We start from the raw sequence: 26,470 nt of genomic DNA, 5'->3' as shown, positions 1-26,470 counted from the left end.
AGAGACCAGGGAGACGGAGGGACCCCAACTGGCTAGACAGATGGTGGTATGGCTATCGTGACGGAGAGCTGGCGTCACGGCCAAGGTCAGACCAGACCTTGACCGTGATGCCACGGCTAGCGATCATCAGCAGCTGGTCACCTGGTACACACTCACCCACCTTCCTCACATATGTATCTCAACCTTCCTCACCTATTATATTCCAACCTTCTTCACCTATTATATCCCGTCCTTCTTCACCTGTTATTCCAGCCTTCTTCACCTATTATATTTCATCTTTCCTTATCTCCTATCCTTCCTCGCCTCCTATCATAACTTCTTAATCCAAATCCTCATCCTGTCTTTATCCCCATCCCCTAGCCTGGCTTATTCTCACTCCCTGTTCCTAACTCTCCAGCTTTACTTATCCTTACCTCTATCCCAGCTTAATATCACTAACAACAAACACCGAATGAAGCCAATATCTGTAATGTTTGTTCTGTCTTCTGTTGCCTGTTTGTTTAACTCAACCGCCAGAGACCCAACCCTCAGGACGGACGAGGCGAGGGGCAAGATGAGGAAGAAGAGGAGGATGAATAAAGAGATGATGATCATGAAGACAAAAAGGAGGAAGAAACAAATCTATGAGCCCCTTCTCCCACATACTTAGACACAGGAGGTACAACCCTCTTCTGTCATTTTAAAGCTGATGCTTCACTGTGGAGGTGAGTCAATGACTTGCTTAAAACACTGGAACGAGTGCCTGTGTGCACTCTACCTTCTACACCCACCTCGTCAAACATTATACACTTACCTGTACTCTTACTTTCTACACCTACCTCGTCAAACCTTATACACTCACCTGCACTCTACCTTCTACACCTACCTCAACACTAATGGTTATAATTATAACCTTAATTTTTAAAGAGGTGGGCAGGTAAGGCAGCGGTAGCCCTTGGTCAGATGACCAAAAGCTCCAGTGGTGGGTTATCATATTCTCTATAAGTTTATTCTCTATAAGGGTTACAATGTGGGGTTTACGGGTTTTGGGTATTGTGTGGTTTACAATTATAAAATACTAATTACAGAGGGGGCCACTAGTACACCTAGCCTGGCTAGGCATTTCGAGCAGATTTAGATTAATTCTTAACATTAAATCTAAAGACTAAAGACACGGTTCAGGAAACAACTGTCCATTTTTCTGACAAATCTTACCTAACCTACACCTATCTCGTCAAACCTTATACACTAACCTTTACTCTATAATATAGGATCATTATTCAGAATTCATCAATTCAGAGAGAGAGAGAGAGAGAGAGAGAGAGAGAGAGAGAGAGAGAGAGAGAGAGAGAGAGAGAGAGAGAGAGAGAGCTGGTCCACAGATGGCTCCAACTTCATCCTGCTCCTTACTTGTATGTGCCATAACAATAAAAACGCTTTCAAGTGAGCTGATGTAGGTAACAGTTCTTAGCTTGTCAATAAGGTTAGGAATCCTTAACTTGTAAATAGTTTGTCAATAAAGCTAGGGATCCTTAACCTTGTCAAACCCTGTGTAAAAGCAAAAAAAAAGAAAAAAAAAAAGAGAGAGGGAGGAGGGAGGGAGAGAGAACACCGCTGCCTGCCACACAAATCACATGATACACACATTATAATCCCACAATAATGGTGGGTCTGGTGGTGACCAAAATAGGTCCCAGTGGACGCTGCAAAAATATATGCATTTTGGTGTTACCCTAACTCACTAAATTCATTAACTTATTCATACTTAACTGAAGTATACATATTTTTAGCGTTATTATTATTATTATTATATACTATTATTAAAAGCTATTATTATTATTATTATTATTATTATTATTATATAAAATTATTATAAACTATTATTTTTATTATAAAATTATTATTATATATTATTATTATATACTATTATTATAAACTATTATTATTTTTATTATAAATATTATTATTATTAATCATCATTTTATTATTATTACTATTATTGTCATCGACATTATCATTATTATCTTTATCAGGAATTATCTCTTTATTGTTTATTACTACTATGATTATCATTATTTACCACACTAATGGTATTAAAACCTGGATGTTAAATGTAAGAAAATAACATCAATGATAATTTTGCCATGATAAGAGGTGGAAATGGTGGCTACGTCGGCGGTATGGATCGTGAGGGCGCTCGACCTGCATGTCACCTTTAATATGTAGCCTCGCCTTGTCCAAAATCCTGACTCGTATCTCACCGCGGCGTCACAGGGCAATGGGGACACGTGTCTTTAAGCCGCGTCGCCATGGCCACTGACACGCATTTCGCCGTCTTTATCGGGTTTTTGAGATGCGTGTCATCATATACATGGGAAAGGGGGTCGTCTACACTGCCCGGATCCACAAGGATGTGACAGGACGTTACACGTAGCCTCTCCATGTCTAAATGACTTATACACTGAGACACGCAAGTCAATGAATGTAAATGTGAACAAGACCTGGGTCCTGCAGCTGAGCATAATAATAATAATAATAATAATAATATTAAGAACAACAACAATAACAATAGGAACAACACTCGTAGATCTTTCCAAACATTTTTTACTCAACAATAATACAGCAATGTCTAGCACTGGATACTTACATAAAATTAATTAAATCATCTCCTTCAATAAATACTTCTGCCTTGACCTTTACAAGTACACAGACTCGCTCTGTCCTGTGCTTGTGACCAGTTCATCAGGCAAGATTATTATTATTATTATTATTATTATTATTATTATTATTATTATTATTATTTAAAGGAAGCGTCTGTGGAATCAGCTTCGATCCAAGGAAGGGGAGGACACCTCAAATTCCTTGGATCAAGAACCCTCTCACCAGTATCAAGGAACCTCCCTTGAAAGGCATTATATATATAGGGAGGCGCTAATCCAGAAAGGGTCATATTGCCCCTAGGGATTAGGATGGGGGTCGGGTGATCAGGTTTGATCCGAGGAAAAGGTACCTCCAATTCCGTGGATCAAGAGCACTTCACCAGGATCTAGTAAAGCCTCGTGGAGGGTCATCAAGACTAAGAATATATTATCTTACATACTTAGCTTAGTACTTTATTTAGGTTAGCCATATATAAAAGTACGTACTACTCTACAAGTAAGTATTTTGTTTTTTGAATTTTATAATGACATACTACATACAATCATTATAGATATACACAGACACGTTTTATGATGACTTAACCTAGGATACCCTCATAATTCCTCAGCAGGATTTAAAATCTATCAGGGATATGCACATATACATGCGGATAACTGATAAATCTAGATAAAGAGACATACGACAAATACAGTGTCACGCAGACAAATTAACACATATATTAAGATACTAAAAATATCTCTACTATATTAGCGGAGCGAGAACCTCCTTTGACGTCACCCTCCCACTAGGGAACACAAGGTTATCCCACACATCATACAAGGGCGTAAATCTTTAACAAAGATCGAGTAATTTAGCCCGTGAAAGAGTGGACGGACGCATTGATCTCTATACATGTACTGCAGTTTGTTTACAAGTCATGTGCAACAACGTCATTAAGGGAGAGGAAACAGCTGAGGAGGAGAGGAGAGAGAATTCCTTAGTCACTTCTCAATAGTGCCTAACATCATCACTTGTACATATGGGTATTTGTATATGTATGATTGTATGTGTATGTGTGTATACATGTGTGCACGTATATAAATATATACAAGTGCATATACATAAGCATGTGTGTGTGTACTCACCTAGTTGTACTCACCTAGTTGAGGTTGCAGGGGTCGAGTCCAAGCTCCTGGCCCCGCCTCTTCACTGGTCGCTACTAGGTCACTCTCCCTGAACCATGAGCTTTATCATACCTCTGCTTAAAGCTATGTATGGATCCTGCCTCCACTACATAGCTTCCCAAACTATTCCACTTCCTGACTACTCTGTGGCTGAAGAAATACTTCCTAACATCCCTTTGATTCATCTGTGTCTTCAGCTTCCAACTGTGTCCCCGTGTTGCTGTGTCCAGTCTCTGGAACATCCTGTCTTTGTCCACCTTGTCAATTCCTCTCAGTATTTTGTAAGTCGTTATCATGTCCCCCCTATCTCTCCTGTCCTCCAGTGTCGTCAGGTTGATTTCCCTTAACCTCTCCTCATAGGACATACCTCTTAACTCTGGGACCTGTCTTGTTGCAAACCTTTGCACTTTCTCTAGTTTCTTTACATGCTTGGCTAGGTGTGGGTTCCAAACTGGTGCCGCATACTCCAATATGGGCCTAACGTACACGGTGTACAGGGTCCTGAACGATTCCTTATTAAGATGTCTGAATGCTGTTCTGAGGTTTGCCAGGCGCCCATATGCTGCAGTAGTTATTTGGTTGATGTGCGCTTCAGGAGATGTGCCTGGTGTTATACTCACCCCAAGATCTTTTTCCTTGAGTGATGTTTGTAGTCTCTGGCCCCCTAGACTGTACTCCGTCTGCGGTCTTCTTTGCCCTTGTGTGTGTGTGTGTGTGTGTGTGTGTGTGTGTGTGTGTGTGTGTGTGTGTGTGTGTGTGTGTGTGTGTGTGTGTGTGTGTGTGTGTGTGTGTGTGAATATATGTAGAACCGTCCTCACCACTGGCACTGTCGGTGAATTACATCACCTGTGTGGTATCAACGTTAACAACAGAACGTTTATGCCTCCCGCATGAATCTGCCGTGTTAGATATACTGTCATGTTCAAATATAGATAAGAAATGTTTACGCCCATATACTTCTCTAATATATGTGCATGTGGGACCATCAGCACACACACATTATATATATATATATATATATATATATATATATATATATATATATATATATATATATATATATATATATATATATATATATATATATATATATATATATATATATATGTGCCGAATATGTAAAATTGGTCAATTAGCAAGAACTCATTTAAAATTAAGTCCTTTCTAAAATTTTCTCTTATACGTTTAAAGATATATTTTTTCATTAATGTTAATGTAAAAATTTTTAATTTTGCATCAAAAGAATCTTAGAAAACTTACCTAACCTTATTATAACAAGAGCAATTTATTTTAGCCTAACCCAACTAAATATATTTTAGTTTTGTTTACAATAATTTAATACTAAACAAACACAGTGAAATATATTTATTTCGTTAGGTTCAGAATGATTTTGGCGAAAATATTGCATACACAAATTTTCACTTGTCCTATTTGGCAAGATGAACGTTGCTATTTAAGCCAAGATCGCAAGTTCTGCCTATTCGGCACGACATATATACATATATATATATATATATATATATATATATATATATATATATATATATATATATATATATATATATATATATATATATATATATATATATTCAACAAGTCGGCCGTCTCCCACCGAGGCAGGGTGACCCCCCCCCAAAAAAAAAAAGAAAATCCCCAAAAAGAAAATACTTTCATCATCATTCAACACTTTCACCACACTCGCACATTATCACTGTTTTTGCAGAGGTGCTCAGAATACAACAGTTTAGAAGCATATACGTATTAAGATACACAACATATCTCTCCAAACTGCCAATATCCCAAACCCCTCCTTTAAAGTGCAGGCATTGTACTTCCCATTTCCAGGACTCAAGTCCGGCTATATGAAAATAACCGGTTTCCCTGAATCCCTTCACTAGATATTACCCTGCTCACACTCCAACAGATCGTCAGGTCCCAAGTATCATTCGTCTCCATTCACTCCTATCTAACACGCTCACGCACGCTTGCTGGAAGTCCAAGCCCCTCGCCCACATTATTATTATAATCAAGGGGGAAGCACTAAACCCATAGGATTATACAGTGCTTGGGGGAGGGATGGAAGGTATTCAGGTTTAACTCAGGGAGCTGGAGCACAGATCCAGTTCCCTAGATCAAGAGCCCCTCACCAGCATCAAGGAACCTTCCTTGAGGGGACCCTCGCCCACAAAACCTCCTTTACCCCCTCTCTCCAACCCTTTCGAGGATAACCCCTACCCCGCCGTCCTTCCCCTATAGATTTATATGCTTTCCATGCCATTCTACTTTGATCCATTCTCTCTAAATTATCAAACCACCTCAACAACCCCTCTTCTGCCCTCTGACTAATATTTTCACTAACTCCACACCTTTTCCTAATTTCCACACTCCGAATTATATATATATATATATATATATATATATTATATATATATATATATATATATATATACAGTATGTGTGCATATTTATATAAGCGTATGTGTGTGTGATTAATAAATGTAATGTAATGGAGTTTGGCCTTGTCCAACTTATTTAGAGTCAGCCAACATCTAGTAGGTGTTCCTTAGTAGCGTGAAGTACAGTTTGTTGCAAGATGTTCAGGCTGGTTGTCGTCAGGCTAGTGCAAGTATATATTCAGTCTTGTAAAGGAGTTTTAAATGTCGAGAGGCTACTGCAGCAACAAATCTGCGTTGTTCATTCTTTGATACATAATGGAGTCCAAATTTCTCTCGAACTCCTCCTCCTCTCTTTTTCACCTCTCTCCTATACATAACTTTTATTGTCTTGTTCTGTGATGATTTAAATATCTTCATAAAAATTCAGTCTCTTCCTAGTATGTTACAGACCATACTGAGAGATGGTAATTCTCAGGTAATAGTAACTCCAGCTCTGCTGAAAGGAAATTTTTGAAGCTGCCGTAGGTGAAGAACTCATAACTAGCTTTTGTTCCCACTGTGAGATTATCATATAGAACAAGATAGCAGCACATTGCTGATGTGTCAAATTTTGTTAATTAAATAAAAAAAAATTCATCGCTTACACTCCAGTAATCAGCACATTAAATGTTGGATAAATTATGCTGGGGAAGTGATATAAAACTATATGAGGAAATACAATAATTTCAATGATGATAAGTGTTCGTTAAACTTATATTATGACAGCCAATCATCATCTAGCTCTCTTGTTATCACAGCCAATCATCATCTAGCTCTCTTGCTTATAGCAGCCAATGATTGGCTAGCTCTCTAGGCTATCACAGCCAATCATCGTTTAATTGTTTTTATGAGTCAATCAGCGTCTCGACTCAGAAAAACAAACAAACATGGAGACAAACAAAACAAGCAAGTTTATTATTGTAGCAGTGTGGTATATGTTAGTGAAGGTGTCTTGGGCATAGCTGCGGTAGACTCTTTTTAATTACCATGCATGAGGCGCCCCTGTGCGAACACTAACAGTTTAATGAATCAAAGTACACATTATCACATCATACCATGTAGGGCGTGTGTGGTGGAGTAGGTCACGAGGGCGTTAACCTCCTCCTCCTCCTCCTTCTCCTACTCCGTATGCTACTGTTGCTGCTGCTATTTCCTCCTCTGTAAGCTGCTGTTGTTTCTGCTGCCGCCGCTCCTGTTTTCCCCTTCTCCTCTTACACTGGTTATTGTAGTTTCTGCTGTCTCCTCCTCCCCTTCCTCCTCCCCCTCCTCATGCAACAATTACAGAAAATGGGGTTAAATGATTACTTCAGAGCCATTAAATAATTGTACTGGAAGAACCAGCGAAAAATCTTACATTGTTATTATTAATCTTACAGTGATATAAGACTTTGAAAGTCACCATACACAAAATCAACTTTGATCACCATCATCATATTGATAGTGAAGCGGTAAACCCGTACGGATGCATCAGTCCCTGGGGTATGGAAGGTTATTATTTTTGAGCTGACAAAGAGGTGTCTGGGGGGGGGGTAGACTGTTCAAAATATATGAATTGAAATGTGTTAGAACAGGACAGACAAAGGTTGCGTTCTGGTGATCATTCTTAGTGGAATTTCAATTCGAATATCCTCCACAAACAGTAGTCCTGCCATGGGCTCCAACACTGCCATGGTTTCAACACTAACGGGTTTCAACACTTATGGATTCCAACACCTTCATGGGGTCCAAAACTGCCATGAGTTTCAACACTGCCATGGGTTCCAACACTGCCAGTTCCCTGAGTTGATACCATTACTTGTTAAGATCACATGTAGTGATTAGCAGTTAAGATCCCATGTAGTGATTAATAGTTTCAACGTTAATTAAAAAGGATCCCAAAAAAATTCAGAGCCAAAAGCATCTAGTGAGTTATGTTCTTTCATTAAGATGTGATTGGTTAATTAAGCTTAAAGCCTGTCGTCTATAAGAGGGTCATTAACGTTGTATACTATTTACACCGCCCGTCAAACCTGTCATCTACAAGAGGGTCATTAACGTTGAATATACACCGCCGATCAAGCCTGTCATCTACAAGAGGGTCATTAACGTTGAATATACACCGCCGATCAAGCCTGTCATCTACAAGAGGGTCATTAACGTTGAATATACACCGCCGATCAAGCCTGTCATCTACAAGAGGGTCATTAACGTTGAATATACACCGCCGATCAAGCCTGTCATCTACAAGAGGGTCATTAACGTTGAATATACACCGCCGATCAAGCCTGTCATCTACAAGGTGGTCATTAACGTTGAATATACAACGCCGGTCAAGCCTGTCATCTACAAGAAGGTCATTAACGTTGAATATACACCGCCGATCAAGCCTGTCATCTACAAGGTGGTCATTAACGTTGAATATACAACGCCGGTCAAGCCTGTCATCTACAAGAAGGTCATTAACGTTGAATATACACCGCCGATCAAGCATGTCATCTACAAGGTGGTCATTAACGTTGAATATACACCGCCGATCAAGCCTGTCATCTACAAGGTGGTCATTAACGTTGAATATACACCGCCGATCAAGCCTGTCATCTACAAGAGGGTCATTAACGTTGAATATACACCGCCGATCAAGCCTGTCATCTACAAGGTGGTCATTAACGTTGAATATACACCGCCGATCAAGCCTGTTATCTACAAGGTCATTAACGTTGAATATACACCGCCGGTCAAGCCTGTCATCTACAAGAGGGTCATTAACGTTGAACATACACCGCCGGTCAAGCATAAGTTAATACCCAAAGTAGGTTTATATATATATATATATATATATATATATATATATATATATATATATATATATATATATATATATATATATATACCAAGAAATACACCTCTCATGTATATTCACTGCTGCCCTCACTGCATACCCACCAGGAGAGGTATAGTCAGAATATATACCAAGTGCTTCCTGAGAATATATATACCAAGTACTTCATTAAGGTGTTAATGATTTTAGGTTAATCATTATTAAATCATTCTTGCAGATAATTAGTTTTACAGGTGATGTTAACGTACAAGTAATCATAATAACGACCATGTTATTAACAATCATGACTTATTTCACTCATGATGTTATTTCTTTTTTACCAGAAACTGTATATAGTTAACAATGTAAATAATGAATGACTAGTATTGGCTAGCCAAGGACTACGACACTATGCTAAATTATACTGCTGAAATAAACTATCATATTCAAAAAAGATGTATACATAAGGCACTATTATGCTTCAGTCACATTTATACAGTTGGGAAAATGCACAGGGTTTAGAGGAAACATTTAATGGGACAATGCTTCACTCTGTGTAGAGTTTCTTCGTTTGAACGTTTGAGTTTGAACGTTTATTTATTATGCAATCACTCCAGATATTACTGGTAGAGACCGTGAAAAAGAACCAAACTCCTGCAGTTTATTGTGGAATGAAAGAAAAACTTCTCGTGGCAACACTACCACTTGGGCCACTCAACCGGTACTGTCAAAGGCACAAGAGTGAGTCTCAAATTGTCAAAAATATTTACGATCTGGTAGAAATGGAGCCACCAACACGTTGTAGAGTAGAGCACAGTCATCAGGGGTAAGGTACTCCCTGTTACAGCCAATATATTTTCCTTCAGTAACGTGTTTCACAAGACTTTCTAATGGAAGTTCTCGCATTTCTCACCATGACAAGACGTTTCTTCACTCACTTATTATTATGATAACTACTGAACATGGCACAAATGTTAAATAACAGTTTAATAGCACACGAAGTGTTACAACATCGGAGCTAGAGAGAGCCTTGGTGCTCTGAAAACCACTTCTGACAAAGTTGCACTATCAACCTCTCTTTTATATCTGATTTGTGACCCTGTTAACACTAACCCAGTCCAGGGTTCGTTTTCCGAATCCTCCATGCAACACAAATTCTTGCATTTAATGTATTTAACAATATATAAATATATGCAAAAATATCCATGGTCATTAGATTTAGTAAAAGTTTAGTGGCATACAGTATACAACAACAACAGCGAGAACGAGGTATAATACAAGAGAAGGTAGTAACAGACATACACACAGTGTATATACAAAGGGGTGTGAATCTCTCAGCGTATATACACAGAGAGGTGTATTCCACGGGTCTGTATCTCTTAGTATTCACTTACAGAGGTGTGCATCTTTCAGTGTTTATATATTGAGATGTTCGCACCTCAGTATATAAACACTGAGAGATAAACAGACAGAGGTATGTATTTCTCGGTTTCTATACACCTAGAAATGTATATTTTTCGAGGTATTTACACACAAATGTGTGTATATACCTCGAGAGGGGGTGCATATATACAGAATTTGGTGTATTCCCTGTTTTAGGTATTAAAGTATTCTTGAAGCTGGTATACAGGTAGCATGCAGCCTTAATGAATCACATACTAACGATAAGTATCAACAAAATAATATTATAAAAGAAGGAAGAGAGGTGGGGCAAATGATGAAGGGAGGGAGGGAGGGAGGGAGCACACTTGGACGATACTCTGGCGAGGCAGGTATTGGAGTGTGATGGCAGGTTGTTTTGCAGTGATCATAAGTGGCCTCCGGGAACAAATACATTAATATCTGTGCCACCGCCTCTCTCCATTCCTGCTCACCCATTTGTGGTTGCTGGGTCAATTCTCAACGCCTGGCTCCTCCTCTTAGCTCGCCTGACCGGGTTCACACGCTCCTGGCCTCCTGGATCCTGTTATACATCTTCTTGAGTCTTCCTCAACTACTCCTTCATCCAGGTCCGTCTACTTTCTGACTCTCCTGAAGCTAAAGAAATACTTCTTGACATCCATGTTCATCATTTGATTCCTTAATTTTCACCTGTGACCTCGTATTCCAGCGTCTCGCCTCTCAAACATTTTACTGACCACCCTATCAATGCCTCTAAGTATCTTAAATATCGTAATTATGACGTGAGTCTTAGTCATATGATGACTCGTAGTTGGAGCCTTTGGTCATCTGACCGAGACCTTCCACTGGCTTACCCCTCCACCCCTTTAGAAATTATGGTTATGATTATAACTATCAGATAATATCGATGGTCGATGACATAATATAGCTATAGAGTAGACAATAGCACTTGGAAGATAACAACAATGCGGAGGCCACCAGAAATGCAGTTAGACAAGAAATTATAAAAAGGGGAAAAAAAAGTTGGCTCGCTGATAAAGAATCCTATAAAATAAACGTATAACTAAGGTCATAATTTGTACTTCTCAATATCTTCATAACCTTGAAGACTGCAGTTCTTGCCACAGTGCTGTTATAACTGAGACAAGACGTTACTGGAATTAGTGATCGCTTTTGATGATAGTTATAGTTAACGTTTATTATGATAAAGACAAAATATGAATGACATTATAGACTGGACGTTTTAAATGATAGATAAGACATGACCGGCATTATAAACTGAATGTTTATAATGATAGCCAAGACATGACTGACATTATAGACTAGATGTTTATAATGACAGAGGCTAGACGTTTCATGACAGATAAAGCATGAGTGACATTATAAACTGAACGATTGTAATGGCAGACAAGACATAACTGACATGATGGAAACAAGACATGAGTGAGGGTACAGGCTGAACATTTCTCACAACAGAAAAACACAAGAGTGGAAACACTGACTGGGGTATCTTGGACGAGTGAGACTGGATGAAAAACTAGCCATGACACGATGACTGTAGCGAGCAGTAGAAGTACAGAAGCAACGACAACACACCTGCTGGTGACGTTGAGTGTCTGAGGGAGACACGACCAGTCTTGGTCAGCTGGTGGTAATGTGGTGGTAGTGAGGGGTGAGTAAGAAAGCAATATCTTCATGAACCCCACGACACAGAGATCAAGGGTGGCATGCGGGTCACTAGTGCACACACAGAGAGAGAGAGAGAGAGAGAGAGAGAGAGAGAGAGAGAGAGAGAGAGAGAGAGAGAGAGAGAGAGAAAGAGAGAGAACAATCATTCCCGTCTCTACATATACTTAATTAAAAATAGTACTGTGAATTATATAAGCTGCTTTCGTATCTGTTTACATTTCACTTCCTCTGTAAATCTGTCAATCCTTTTGAAACTATAGTTATCAGCCTGCCTCTCTGTGTGTGTGTGTGTGTGTGTGTGTGTGTGTGTGTGTGTGTTCGCTTAAACTCTTGTTATTGTTGTTATAAACGCTACAATTAAAGTCAAGACGAAACTGTGTCTTCAACATTGCACACAAAACTATCATCCACGAAGGCCAGTAAGAACATTAATCCTACACTTCACACAACTGTTAGTCAAGTGATGTTCACAACATTCTGGTTGCACAACTTGAAATACGTAAGATCTGGCACCGTTTCGGTCTCTCCTGGACTATCATCAAGTCACGGCTCAACAGTGATTGCCATAGTCGTGAACTTGATAATACTCCAAGACGGACAGAAACCTTGTCAAAATTTCCTGGCCACGTTGTTAGTCGTGAATAATTCTAGCCACGGTACGGTGGGTTTTTATATTATTTTTTGTTAGGTTATAATAATTGTATGTGTCTACTGAGGTTATATCTTACTCTCAGTTTGTTGACATTTCATTAAATTTTAACGAAGTATCTTTTTCATCAAATTCTCGGTATTTTTTTGAAAACTATAATATACAGTTAATCTCTTTATTGTTATTATTAATGCTGGACGAACATTATATATACTGGCTCCCTCGCCTTCGTGTACTAGTGTGACTAGTCGGTGGTCTAAGTCGGACCGACACGTCGTCATAAACTTCTGGTTGCTGAACTTCTGGTGGCTAAAGCTCTCGCTCCACACGGCGAGGGTCCGGGTTTGATTCCCGGCAAGAGTAGAAACATTGGGCGTGTTTCTTTACACCGGTTGTCTATGTTCCCCATCAGTAAAATGGGTACCTAAGTGTTAGTCGACTGGTGTGGGTCGCATCCTGGGACAAAACTAACCTAATTTGCCCGAAATGCTCAGCATAACAAGGGACTTTCTATACTCAAATAACCCGCACATAAAAGACAGAAGCTTACGACGACGTTTCGGTCCGACTTGGACCATTGACAAAGTCACACTAACAGAGAAGGAGCAGGACGGCTATATATAGGCAGGAAGAGGTGGAGGTAGTAGTAGTGGTAGTAGTAGTAGTAGTAGTACAAGAATTGTATATAATACCGACAGGATGAAATGACACACGTCTTTTATGTGCGGGTTATTTGAGTATCGTTCCAGTCACGGTATTGTGCCTTTTTGTTATTTAAGGGACTTTCTATATAGTTGTATGTCATTGATGTCAGCTAGGCCTGTATACCTTGTACATGTACTTGTAGAAATAAAGATATTATTATTATTATTATTATTATTATTATTATTATTATTATTATTAATTCTGGACATTTGGTACATAAACGCACATCTCCTTGAAACGAAACAAGACCCTCACCGTATCTTAAGGTGCCAAATTCTTAGTTTAATGTGTGTGCTACTTTGAACCAGCAACTTCAAACTATTTTGTCTCCCTTATGTTGTTGCAGAATGGTTTTAGCCATGAGCTTTACTCAAATGTTCATGCTTTTGTTTATATATATTTTAGCCATGAGTTTTCCTAGAATGTACATGCCTCTGTTTATATATTTTTAGCCATAAGCTTTGCTCAGATGTACATACATGGGTGTGATTCGAGTATCCGGTGTTTCGTACTCAACATACATCTACTTCACTACTATGTATGCCATACACATCTACTCCACTACTGTGCATGCTATACACGTCCCACGATCAGGTGCCGACGTGACACTGTACACGACTTATCTTTCCAGGGAGAACGGTAGCTAAGGGCGATGACAAAAACTGTGTCCTGCAGTAGGTTTGGCCTCAGGGGAAGCAGCGGCAGTCGCACGGGAAAAGTGCGCAGTGTGCGTGAATGCGCAGTGAGTCGCTGGTGAGGATGTATTCATTGTACAGTTTATAGACTTTACTTGTATTCATCAACACCAAGTCAGCAACGCCTGCGGCTACACCGAAACATGCGCACGCATACGAACACACAGCATGCACATGCACACACACACACACACACAGAGGCGGGGCCAGGAGCTAAGACTCGACCCCTGCAACCACAAATAGGTGAGTACACACACACACACACACACACACACACACACACACACACACACACACACACACACACACACACATACACGCACACACACACATACACGCACACACATACACACACACATACACACACACACACATACACACACACACACATACACACACACACACACACACACACATACACGCACACACACATACACACACACACATACACACACACAAACATACATGCGCACACACACACACACATACACACACACACACACACATACACACACACATACATACACACACACACATACACACATACACACACACACACACACACACACACACACACACACACACACACACACACACACACACACACACACACACACACACACACACACGACCAGCGAAGAGGCGGGGCCATGAGCGGTGACTCGACCCCTGCAACCACAAATAGGTGAGTACACACGCAATCGCTGCAGTCAATGCTTATCCGGCAAATCTAACAGGAATAATCAGCAACTTCAACAAAGAGTTATTCCAGGCTCTCTGTACAGCATATATGAGGTCCATCTTGCAATATGCTGCACCAGTAAGCAACTCGCACCCGAGGGAGCATGTTAAAAAAAAATGGAAAAAATGCAAGGGGTGCGGCCGGCAGTAGCAGCCTGGTTGATCAAGCCCTGATCCACAGCTAGGCCTGGTCATGGACTGGGCCGCGGGGGCGTTGACCCTCAAATGGTTAACAGACGTAAATCTAACGACATTGAAAGACACAAGAACCAGGAAACACACAATAACAATATTTACAATACTCCGAGGTACTGATAGAACAGATAGAGGTAAACTGTTGAGAGGCGGGAAACAGGTACACAAGGGCACAGTTGTAAGCTCAAGACACAGAAAAGTCAGCCTCAGGGGGGTCAGGAAGGGGAATGACCTACAGTAGACGAAGTAATGGAGGCAGTCTCCATGCATGGATTTGAGAGTAGGTATGACAAGGCCCATGAGTCCAGGAGGGAGTGAATCTGGCAAGTGGCAAATTTAAAGGTGCGACCAGGAGCTAGTGCTTTACCCTGCAACCACCCCCATAAGTAAGTATATATAGGTAGGTAGACACACATACATATATTAGTGTTTATACAATCGCACACAAACACTTACATATTAAAAGTAAACAGACACAGCTGTACAATAGAGCACCATTCATTACTGTTACAACAGTCAACATATATGAAGAATCAACAACAGACAAAGTCACTGTACAGCTTCCTATTGTAGACTAACAACAGTACTTCAACTGTAACATGTATACCATTGTCTGCCCAATGAAAAAAAACTCGCTATTTTCATCCTTTTGTGCAGACATTTTAAAGGTGGTGAGCGCAAGCGGCAGACCTGTGGGGCTTCACCCACTTAGGGTCTGGCACTAGGGAGAGCCTTTGTTTATTGGATCACCTGATCAGGGGATCTGTAGTACCGGAACCTACCTTTCTCCTGGCGAAACCTATTCTAATTCCACTCCTCTCCTTCCCTCCCTCCCTGTCTCTCTCTCTCTCTCTCTCTCTCTCTCCACACACACACACACACACACACACACACACACACACACACACACACACACACACACACACACACAAGATATGTCAATATACAGCAGTCATGGTAATGGGAATTTTATTCTTCAATGCGTGTCAGCCCAGACTAGAAGTTTGGGTTGCTTAAATTGTTCACCTGTCAACTACTGTCAAAAACTACCATACATGACAGCCAATGTCATAAGAAACTACCATACATGACAATCACTGTCATAAACTACCATACATGACATCCATTGTCATAACAAACTACCATACATGACAATCACTGTCATAAACTACCATACATTACAATCACTGTCATAATAAACTACCATACATGACAATCACTGTCATAATAAACTACCATACATGACAATCATTGTCATAACAAACTACCATACATGAGTTTTATTATTAACTACTATACATGTCTTCCTTGCAAGCTCTCATCTCCAATCCTTCAAACATCTAATGTAGAGTTATCTCTTGAGACATACCTGATGTCTCGCCACCCTCAAGGCAATTGGAAATACCCTCCACTTCCTCGGAACAAACCTAATTGCCGCCCATTCCCTACGCATCATACAACAGTCGGCTAATACTCGGGTACCTGATTTACTGATAGGTGACGAGGAGTGGCAGGTATAAGGCAATGTATTCAACGTTTCCACCCGACCCAGAATTGAACCTGGGTCTGCCGGTCGTGACTGGGACAGCAGAACGGAATCATCAGCATACAGCAGGTGTGGGCACCTGGCTATGAGCCAGGGGTCAGCCTCAGCACCACGATCACCCATTCTCCCTCGCCTCATGCAATGTACTTATTGTGAATATTATCACCATGCAAGGTCACGGTAACCCACCATGCCCACTTTCTGCTTCACCATGCAAGGTCACGGTAACCCACCATACCCACTTTCTGTTTCACCATGCAAGGTCACGGTAACCCACCATACCCACTTTCTGTTTCACCATGCAAGGTCACGATAATCCACCATACCCACTTTCTGTTTCACCATGCAAGGTCACGGTAACCCACCATACCCACTTTGTTTCACCATGCAAGGTCACGATAACCCACCATACCCACTTTCTGTTTCACCATGCAAGGTCACGGTAACCCACCATACCCATTTTCTGTTTCACCATGCAAGGTCACGGTAACCCACCATACCCACTTTCTGTTTCACCATGCAAGGTCACGATAATCCACCATACCCACTTTCTGTTTCACCATGCAAGGTCACGGTAACCCACCATACCCACTTTCTGTTTCACCATGCAAGGTCACGATAATCCACCATACCCACTTTCTGTTTCACCATGCAAGGTCACGATAATCCACCATACCCACTTTCTGTTTCACCATGCAAGGTCACGGTAACCCACCATACCCACTTTGTTTCACCATGCAAGGTCACGATAACCCACCATACCCACTTTCTGTTTCACCATGCAAGGTCACGGTAACCCACCATACCCATTTTCTGTTTCACCATGCAAGGTCACAGTAACCCACCTCACCCACTCTCTGTATCACCATGCAAGGTCACAGTAACCCACCTCACCCACTCTCTATCACCATGGAAGGTCACAGTAACCCACCACACTCTCTGTATCACCATGCAAGTTCACAGTAACCCACCTCACCTACTATCTGTAAATCCCAAACTATACCATTCCACCACATACTACTGAAGAGGACTCCATTTGGGAGTCGAAATAGATTCATATCCATTGTTGTTTCTTTATCCACACACGGGATCCCTTCAGCATCGACAAGTATTCATTACTTTTATTACCATATATGTATATGTGGAGAGAGAGGGAATTTATTAATTAAAAGTAGATACATCAGCAATATACTGCTACCGTACTCTACTAAACTCGAGCTGTGTTATCTGTGGTGTTCTAACAGAAAATCTAGGTCCTTAGATTAGTTATAATATGTAAGGCGGAGCAAGGAGGCATCAGCTTCACACTATATAGGCTCAGAAGCTACGGCAACTTGAAAATTTGGGTTTACTGTTACCTGGGAATTACATTTTTCTAAGATGTCCTATCAAACACACACACATGCACTCCTGCAATCACATATAGGTGAGTACAGGTTATTTGTGAATTGTTCCAGCTACAGTACTGCGACATTTTACTCGCCACACAAGGCAGAGTTAGGGTAAGGGGAAGGAGAAGGGAGAGTGTGTGTGACAGTTAAACCTTCGTCCATCTACGCCTCTCTATCCCTCCAGGCCCTGTGATAAAGGACTCCATCTACCTTCTATACACCTTCTCCCTCACAACTCCCCTAAGTTGCCGGCTGGAGGGATTTATCTCGCCTTTCTTTCTTCGCAGTGGGATTAGTGGGCATTTATCCCAGCGATAAATCCACTTTGATAATAATCGCAGGCTTACCTCTGATGGAAATTGCTTCATCCTTTTCTTCTGGATATGAGAAAATTATTACCCGTGACTGAGAGGCTGAAACAGGTCGTGTGCCTCTTATATATTTCTTAATGGATCCGGGGATCATCGTTCCCTCCACTCGGTCTCAATCTACACTTCCCTAACTTGAGTGGAATTTTCTTTGCAATAAGAGCTAATAAGCAACACACAGGAAAGTAAAGATGAGTGAACAGTGATTTTTTTTTTCAACGAACTGGCCGTATCCCACCGAGGCACGGTGACCTAAAAAAAACGAAAGTTTTTCTTCTTAAAGTTTGTCTTTTATACAGGAAAAGGGGTTACTAGCCCCTTGCTACGGCCTCTTACGACACGCATGGCTTTTGGAGGAAGAATTATTTTCTACTTCCCCATGGAGATAAGAGGAAATAAAGAAGAACAAGAACTATTAAGAAACTAGAAGAAAACCCAGATGGGTGTGTAAATATACATGCGTGTACATGCATATGAATTATGACCTCAGTGTAAGTAGAAGCAGAAAAATATACCTGTTATCCCGAGTGTTTATGAAACAGAAAAAAGACACCAGCAATCCTACCATCATGTAAAACAGTGAACAGTGAATGTATGTATAAATTTGTGAGATTTACCAGCCATCTTACGTGTTTATGAGACAGAGAGGAGACAAAAGATTAGCAATACTTCCAGAGTGCATAACATTTAACTCACTTCCGTTTCTCACACATGTGATAGGATGGCGATGTCAACCAGCCTACTACTAGCAGTATCATAGTGCTGAAAGCGGCAGGATATCTGAGAGCTGAGATCTTTAGCAGGATCATTGCGCTGAGTGACAGCTTATACTCTGTTAGTGCTGAGTGACAGCTTATACTCTGTTAGTGCTGAGTGACAGCTTATACTCTGTTAGTGCTGAGTGACAGCTTATATTCTGTTAGTGCTGAGTAACAGCTTATACTCTGTTAGTGCTGAGTGACAGCTTATACTCTGTTAGTGCTGAGTGACAGCTTATACTCTGTTAGTGCTGAGTGACAGCTTATACTCCGTTAGTGCTGAGTGACAGCCAATATTCTAATAGCGCTGAGTGACAGCTTATACTCGACTAGCGCTAAGTGACAGGGGTATCATAGGGCTAAGTGACAGGGGTATAATAGGGCTAAGTGACAGGGGTATCGTTGGGCAAAGTGACAGGGGTATCATAGGGCTAAGTGACAGGGGTATAATAGGGCTAAGTGACAGGGGTATCGTTGGGCAAAGTGACAGGGGTATCATAGGGCTAAGTGACAGGGGTATCGTTGGGCAAAGTGACAGGGGTATCGTAGGGCTAAGTGACAGGGGTATCGTAGGGCTAAGTGACAGGGGTATCATAGGGCTAAGTGACAGGGGTATCATAGGGCTAAGTGACAGGGGTATCATAGGGCTAAGTGACAGGGGTGTCGTGGGGGCTAAGTGACAGGGGTATCGTAGGGCTAAGTGACAGGGGTATCGTAGGGCTAAGTGACAGGGATATCATAGGGCTAAGTGACAGGGGTATCATAGGGCTAAGTGACAGGGGTATCATAGGGCTAAGTGACAGGGGTATCGTTGGGCAAAGTGACAGGGGTATCGTAGGCAAAGTGACAGGGGTATCGTAGGGCAAAGTGACAGGGGTATCGTAGGGCAAAGTGACAGGGGTATCGTAGGGCTAAGTGACAGGGGTATCATAGGGCTAAGTGACAGGGGTATCATAGGGCTAAGTGACAGGGGTATCATAGGGCTAAGTGACAGGGGTATCGTTGGGCAAAGTGACAGGGGTATCATAGGGCTAAGTGACAGGGGTATAGTTGGGCAAAGTGACAGGGGTATCGTAGGGCAAAGTGACAGGGGTATCGTAGGGCAAAGTGACAGGGGTATCGTAGGGCTAAGTGACAGGGGTATCGTAGGGCTAAGTGACAGGGGTATCATAGGGCTAAGTGACAGGGGTATCATAGGGCTAAGTGACAGGGGTATCGTTGGGCAAAGTGACAGGGGTATCATAGGGCTAAGTGACAGAGGTATCGTTGGGCAAAGTAACAGGGGTATCGTAGGGCTAAGTGACAGGGGTATCGTAGGGCTAAGTGACAGGGGTATCATAGGGCTAAGTGACAGGGGTATCATAGGGCTAAGTGACAGGGGTATCATAGGGCTAAGTGACAGGGGTGTCGTGGGGGCTAAGTGACAGGGGTATCGTAGGGCTAAGTGACAGGGGTATCGTAGGGCTAAGTGACAGGGATATCATAGGGCTAAGTGACAGGGGTATCATAGGGCTAAGTGACAGGGGTATCATAGGGCTAAGTGACAGGGGTATCGTTGGGCAAAGTGACAGGGGTATCGTAGGCAAAGTGACAGGGGTATCGTAGGGCAAAGTGACAGGGGTATCGTAGGGCAAAGTGACAGGGGTATCGTAGGGCTAAGTGACAGGGGTATCATAGGGCTAAGTGACAGGGGTATCATAGGGCTAAGTGACAGGGGTATCATAGGGCTAAGTGACAGGGGTATCGTTGGGCAAAGTGACAGGGGTATCATAGGGCTAAGTGACAGGGGTATAGTTGGGCAAAGTGACAGGGGTATCGTAGGGCAAAGTGACAGGGGTATCGTAGGGCAAAGTGACAGGGGTATCGTAGGGCTAAGTGACAGGGGTATCGTAGGGCTAAGTGACAGGGGTATCGTAGGGCAAAGTGACAGGGGTATCGTAGGGCTAAGTGACAGGGGTGTCGTGGGGGCTAAGTGACAGGGGTATCGTAGGGCTAAGTGACAGGGGTATCGTAGGGCTAAGTGACAGGGATACCGTAGGGCTAGGTGACAGGAGTATCGTAGGGCAAAGTGACAGGGGTATCGTAGGGCAAAGTGACAGGGGTATCGTAGGGCAAAGTGACAGGGGTATCGTAGGGCAAAGTGACAGGGGTATCATAGGGCAAAGTGACAGGGGTATCGTAGGGCAGTGACAGGGGTATCGTAGGGCAGTGACAGGGGTATCGTAGGGCTAAGTGACAGGGGTATCGTAGAGTTAAGTGACAGGGGTATCGTAGGGCTAAGTGACAGGGGTATCGTATGGCTAAGTGACAGGGGTATCTTAGGGCTAAGTGACAGGGGTATCGTAGGGCTAAGTGACAGGGGTATCGTAGGGCTAAGTGACAAGGGTATCGTAGGGCTAAGTGACAGGGGTATCGTTGGGCTAAGTGACAGGGGTATCGTAGGGCAAAGTGACAGGGGTATCGTAGGGCAAAGTGACAGGGGTATCGTAGGGCAAAGTGACAGGGGTATCGTAGGGCTAAGTGACGGGGTATCGTTGGGCAAAGTGACAGGGGTATCGTAGGGCAAAGTGACAGGGGTATCGTAGGGCAAAGTGACAGGGGTATCGTAGGGCTAAGTGACAGGGGTATCGTTGGGCAAAGTGACAGGGTGTTGTGATAAGGGTAACGTAACATGTAAAAAACGAATTACTTGAGCCACTCCTGACAAGCTCTCAGCACGTTCGCTGCCACGACTGACTGACACAGGTCAACCATCACCAGAAATGACACAGACTAGGAGAGAAAAGTATGTGACCTTTGACCTGATTATCTCACTGAATGGGAGAAAATCACGTGACCTTTGACCGGAATTCCGGGTGAAGGAACTCAGGTCCGGATATGTATGACGTCACTCGGATGTACAAATTCAACCTACATTCATTTCATTACGTTCGTTTTCTAATACGATTCAAAACGTCAATTTCTCAATGTTCCCAGTAAACTTATAAATAACACTGTCTTAATTTTAAGAAAGGTTAGCTTAGCTTAAGTTAGGTTAGGTTAGGTTATGTTAGGTTAGTTTAAGTTAGGTTAGGTTAGGTTAGGCTCGGTTAGGTTAGGTTAGGTTAGGTTAGGTTAGGTTAGGTTAGGTTAGATTAGGTTAGGTTAGGTTAGATTAGGTTAGGTTAGGTTAGGTTAGGTTAGGTTAGGTTAGGTTAGATTAGATTAGGTTAGGTTAGGTTAGCTTAGGCTAGGCTAGGTTAGCTTAGGCTAAGCTAGGTTAGCCTAGATAAGGCTAGGTTAGCTTAGGCTAGGTTAAATATATTTTTAATAGCTTTCATAAACCTATAAAAAATTATATTTAACTACAAATAAGCAAATTAAAAAAAAACGGCCAAGAGGAAAGGAGTTGGTTGAGTAGCGCCAGGAAATGCATATAACAGCCTGATAACATGTTTAAAATATCATATATAAAGTGAGCAATATAGCTAGGCCTAAAAAATTTATATACAGTACACATATTAATTACCTTAAAATATTTTCGTCCTTAACTTATACTGAGTGGTGAATATATTTCTTGTAGGAAGTCTGAATAAATGAAAAATGGGTATAACAGAAAACCGCTGTGTTAGCGAGAAGCTGTAAAGCGGGGCCCTCCTATATTGGTGCTTGGAGTGAGGGCTGTGTGGGAAGATTTATGATTACCTTCCCCACATAAAAAAAAAATTGTGCAAGGGGAACAGTTTTATGTTACTGGATACAGCAAGGTTGAGAGGAAGACTTCTGAATATTATAAAAGTAGCCATTGGTATGTGTGATCATTATTCAGTGGGAGCTAGAGTAAGAGAAAGGTGATATGCAAAGAGAAACATGCCACCATGCAAAAGAGGAAAGGAAATGAAAATGAAGGAGTTAAAGCAATATACAGTTAGGGAGAAGTATAAGTAACTGTTGCAAGCTGGTTGGTTAGTGTGAAAGATAAGGAGAAATATAACTGTTGCAAGCTGGTTGGTTAGTGTGAAAGATAGGGAGAAGTATAACTGTTGCAAGCTGGTTGGTTAGTGTGAAAGATAGGGAGAAGTATAAGTAACTGTTGCAAGCTGGTTGGTTAGTGTGAAAGATAGGGAGAAGTATAAGTAACTGTTGCAAGCTGGTTGGTTAGTGTGAAAGATAGGGAGAAGTATAAGTAACTGTTGCAAGCTGGTTGGTTAGTGTGAAAGATAGGGAGAAGTATAACTGTTGCAAGCTGGTTGGTTAGTGTGAAAGATAGGGAGAAGTATAAGTAACTGTTGCAAGCTGGTTGGTTAGTGTGAAAGATAGGGAGAAGTATAACTGTTGCAAGCTGGTTGGTTAGTGTGAAAGATAGGGAGAAGTATAAGTAACTGTTGCAAGCTGGTTGGTTAGTGTGAAAGATAGGGAGAAGTATAACTGTTGCAAGCTGGTTGGTTAGTGTGAAAGATAGGGAGAAGTATAAGTAACTGTTGCAAGCTGATTGGTTAGTGTGAAAGATAGGGAGAAGTATAAGTAACTGTTGCAAGCTGGTTGATTAATGTGAAACATGGTGATGGGAAGGATAGTAACGATGAGTGTAGTAGAGTTAAGAATGCAGTGGCAGTGTGCAGCAGAGGCCTGTGGTCAGCTTAGGTGCAAAGGAGGAGGAGGAAGAGTACTTGCTGGATAAATCAGGTGAATATAATGGTGCGAGAGAAAAGGTTGGCATAGTAAATATTTCTACAATGTTAAAGTTATATATAGAAGGCAGAGGCAAGGTATTTGTTGGAGGCCGAAAGAGTGGTAAAGAGGTGCAAAATAAATGTAACTGATATGTTGTAAGCATGTGTCAATTATGTGTGGTGAAACCATACCCCCGGCCGGGATTGAACCCGCGGTCATAGAGTCTCAAAACTCCAGCCCGTCGCGTTAGCCACTAGACCAGCTAGCCACAATAAGATTCATCCGACTAGGTATATTTCTACACCATAGGAAGGTTAGCACAGGCACCACTGTGACCACAAATGCAAGTTTTTACAGACGAATCTCCAGCTAGCGTGGCCGTGACGAACTCTAGCTCAAGTCCCTTCACTGCCGTCAACATGACTCAAGAAATCGTAATGACACGATTGCAAGCAAACCATACCCCCGACCGGGATTGAACCCGCGGTCATAGAAGGGACTTGAGCTAGAGTTCGTCATGGCCACGCTAGCTGGAGATTCGTCTGTAAAAACTTGCATTTGTGGTCACAGTGGTGCCTGTGCTAACCTTCCTATGGTGTAGAAATATACCTAGTTGGATGAATCTTATTGTGGCTAGCTGGTCTAGTGGCTAACGCGACGGGCTGGAGTTTTGAGACTCTATGACCGCGGGTTCAATCCCGGGCGGGGGTATGGTTTGTTTGCAATCGTGTCATTACGATTTCTTGAGTTATGTGTGGTGTAAGTGTATGGTGTGTGTACATGTGGTGTAAGTGTTTGTGAAGTGTGTGGTGTACTCACCTAGTTGTACTCACCCAGTTGAGGTTGAAGGGGTCGAGTCCTATCTCCTGGCCCCGCCTCTTCACTGGTGTGTGTGTGTGTGTGTGTGGTGAGAGTTCAAGTGCATATTGAGTGGTGCTAGTTGGTGGTGTGAGAGGGTAGTGTGTGTGTGTGAGGGAGGGCGGCTGGATGGCGAAGGGAGAAACATACAACGAATACAGCCGCAACACAGCACAACATACAGTATACCTGGAAAGGGTTTCGGAGGTCAACGCCCCCATGGCCCGGTCTGTGACCATGCCTCATGGTGGAGCAGGGCCTGATCAACCAGACTGTTAATGTTGGCCGCACGTAAACCGACGTACGAACCACATTTAAAGCAACTACATCACAACTACCCCACTTTACCACACTGATTTTTTTGCTTCAGTGTTACTGTGTTGCTGTAATGGTACTGGAATGACGGTGGTGCAGTGTTGTTGGAGGAGTGGCAGGGTAGCACTGAAACATGTACTGCAGATATAGTGGTGAAGTGATGTAGAAGAATTTAAGTAGTGTTGAAACAATGGTGCAATACTGTAAGAGTAGAAACACCAAATTAACAGGAACACAGTAGGCCTAATGGCCCAAGTGAAGCTGATCTTACTGTCACATAATTCTTTTCATTCCTGGGTGTATCTAGTCTGTATTAAAGCCTCCTCCGAGTGTACATCCTCCCAATGTACAATATCTTCCCAGTTTACTCTCAGTGTACATCCTCCCAATGTACAACATCCTCGCAGTGTACATCCTCCCAATATTCCTACACAGACTCTCGTGTACCACACCAGGAGGCACAAATCTCCCTGCAACACCCATGACTTAACTCCGTCATTAAAAAGCACGCACACACTTGCATTGTTTACCGAAATCAGCTGACAGTGATAAACACAGCAGCTGACGAAGGAGTGAAATATAGCGGGTGTCTGTACTTGTTTATAATGTTCTTTCTCACCTCTCATGATACCCAGAACACCATTCTTTCTCACCTCTCATGATACCTAGAACACCATACATTCTGACCTCTCATGATACCTAGAACACCATATTTTCTCACCTCTCATGATACCCAGAACACCATACTTTCTCACCTCTCATGATACCCAGAACATCATACTTTCTCACCTCTCATGATACCCAGAACACCATACTTTCTCACCTCTCATGATACCTAGAACACAGTTGTAAGTGATCTTGTAAGTGCTGGTTCATACTTGTAGTAACCAAGAAGTTAATAAATGACACGTGAAACATTCGGGTATTTTTATTCTGGAAACGTTTCGACAGCCAGTGGCACAAGTATCTCATTTATCAACTTATCGGTTTTCTAAACTATTTATTCGAGTAAGTAACCAAGTGCAGCAATAAGACGTGTGTGGCACTGTGTGCACAACACAAGTTAGCAGCTGTTTATGTTGATGGTTCTGGTAGTGTTTGTGGTGTTAGTATATTGCGTCCTCGAACCTTCCCCTGCCTCCCCTCCTCCCTCTGCCCCTTATTTCTTCATTTTCTCTCGCCCTCTCTTCTTCTCTTCTCTTTCCCTCCTCTTCTCCCTCCCTTCCCTCCTTTCTTACCCAGCGTCAGTACTAAGAAGTATACAATAAGTCTTGAGAGTTTACAGCGATGGCCATCACAGCGAGATGTTTAACCGCGTGAAGGTAGGGGGGAGGAAGAGGGAAGAGGAAGGGGAGGAGAGGGAAAAGGGAAAGAGAGGGAAAAGGGAAGGGGGAAGAGGGATGAGGGGAGGGGGGGAAAATGTTTACCTGGAGTTTACCTGGAGAGAGTTCCGGGGGTCAACGCCCCCGCG

The 26,470-nt window shown here is 42.1% G+C and overlaps 1 protein-coding gene across 6 annotated transcripts in view; it reads right to left on the bottom strand.

Moving 5' to 3' along the window:
* LOC128700710 (DIS3-like exonuclease 2) overlaps window positions 1–26,470 on the bottom strand; it is a 324,230-nt gene that overhangs the window by 136,169 nt on the left and 161,591 nt on the right. The window contains exon 1 of one of the 6 annotated variants that reach the window (XM_070097244.1): window positions 7,294–7,316. The exons of the other annotated variants lie outside the window; for them this stretch is intronic. The gene's annotated coding sequence lies outside the window, so the exon portion shown is untranslated. Of the gene's footprint in view, window positions 1–7,293; window positions 7,317–26,470 lie in introns of those variants that run through there. 6 annotated transcript variants of the gene reach the window in all.

This window comes from Cherax quadricarinatus, chromosome 56 (genome assembly GCF_038502225.1).
Source record: "Cherax quadricarinatus isolate ZL_2023a chromosome 56, ASM3850222v1, whole genome shotgun sequence".
NCBI classification, from domain to species: domain Eukaryota; kingdom Metazoa; phylum Arthropoda; class Malacostraca; order Decapoda; family Parastacidae; genus Cherax; species Cherax quadricarinatus.
The sequence above is the reverse complement of the archived record's forward strand: the minus strand, read 5'-3'. Positions and strand labels throughout refer to the sequence as shown.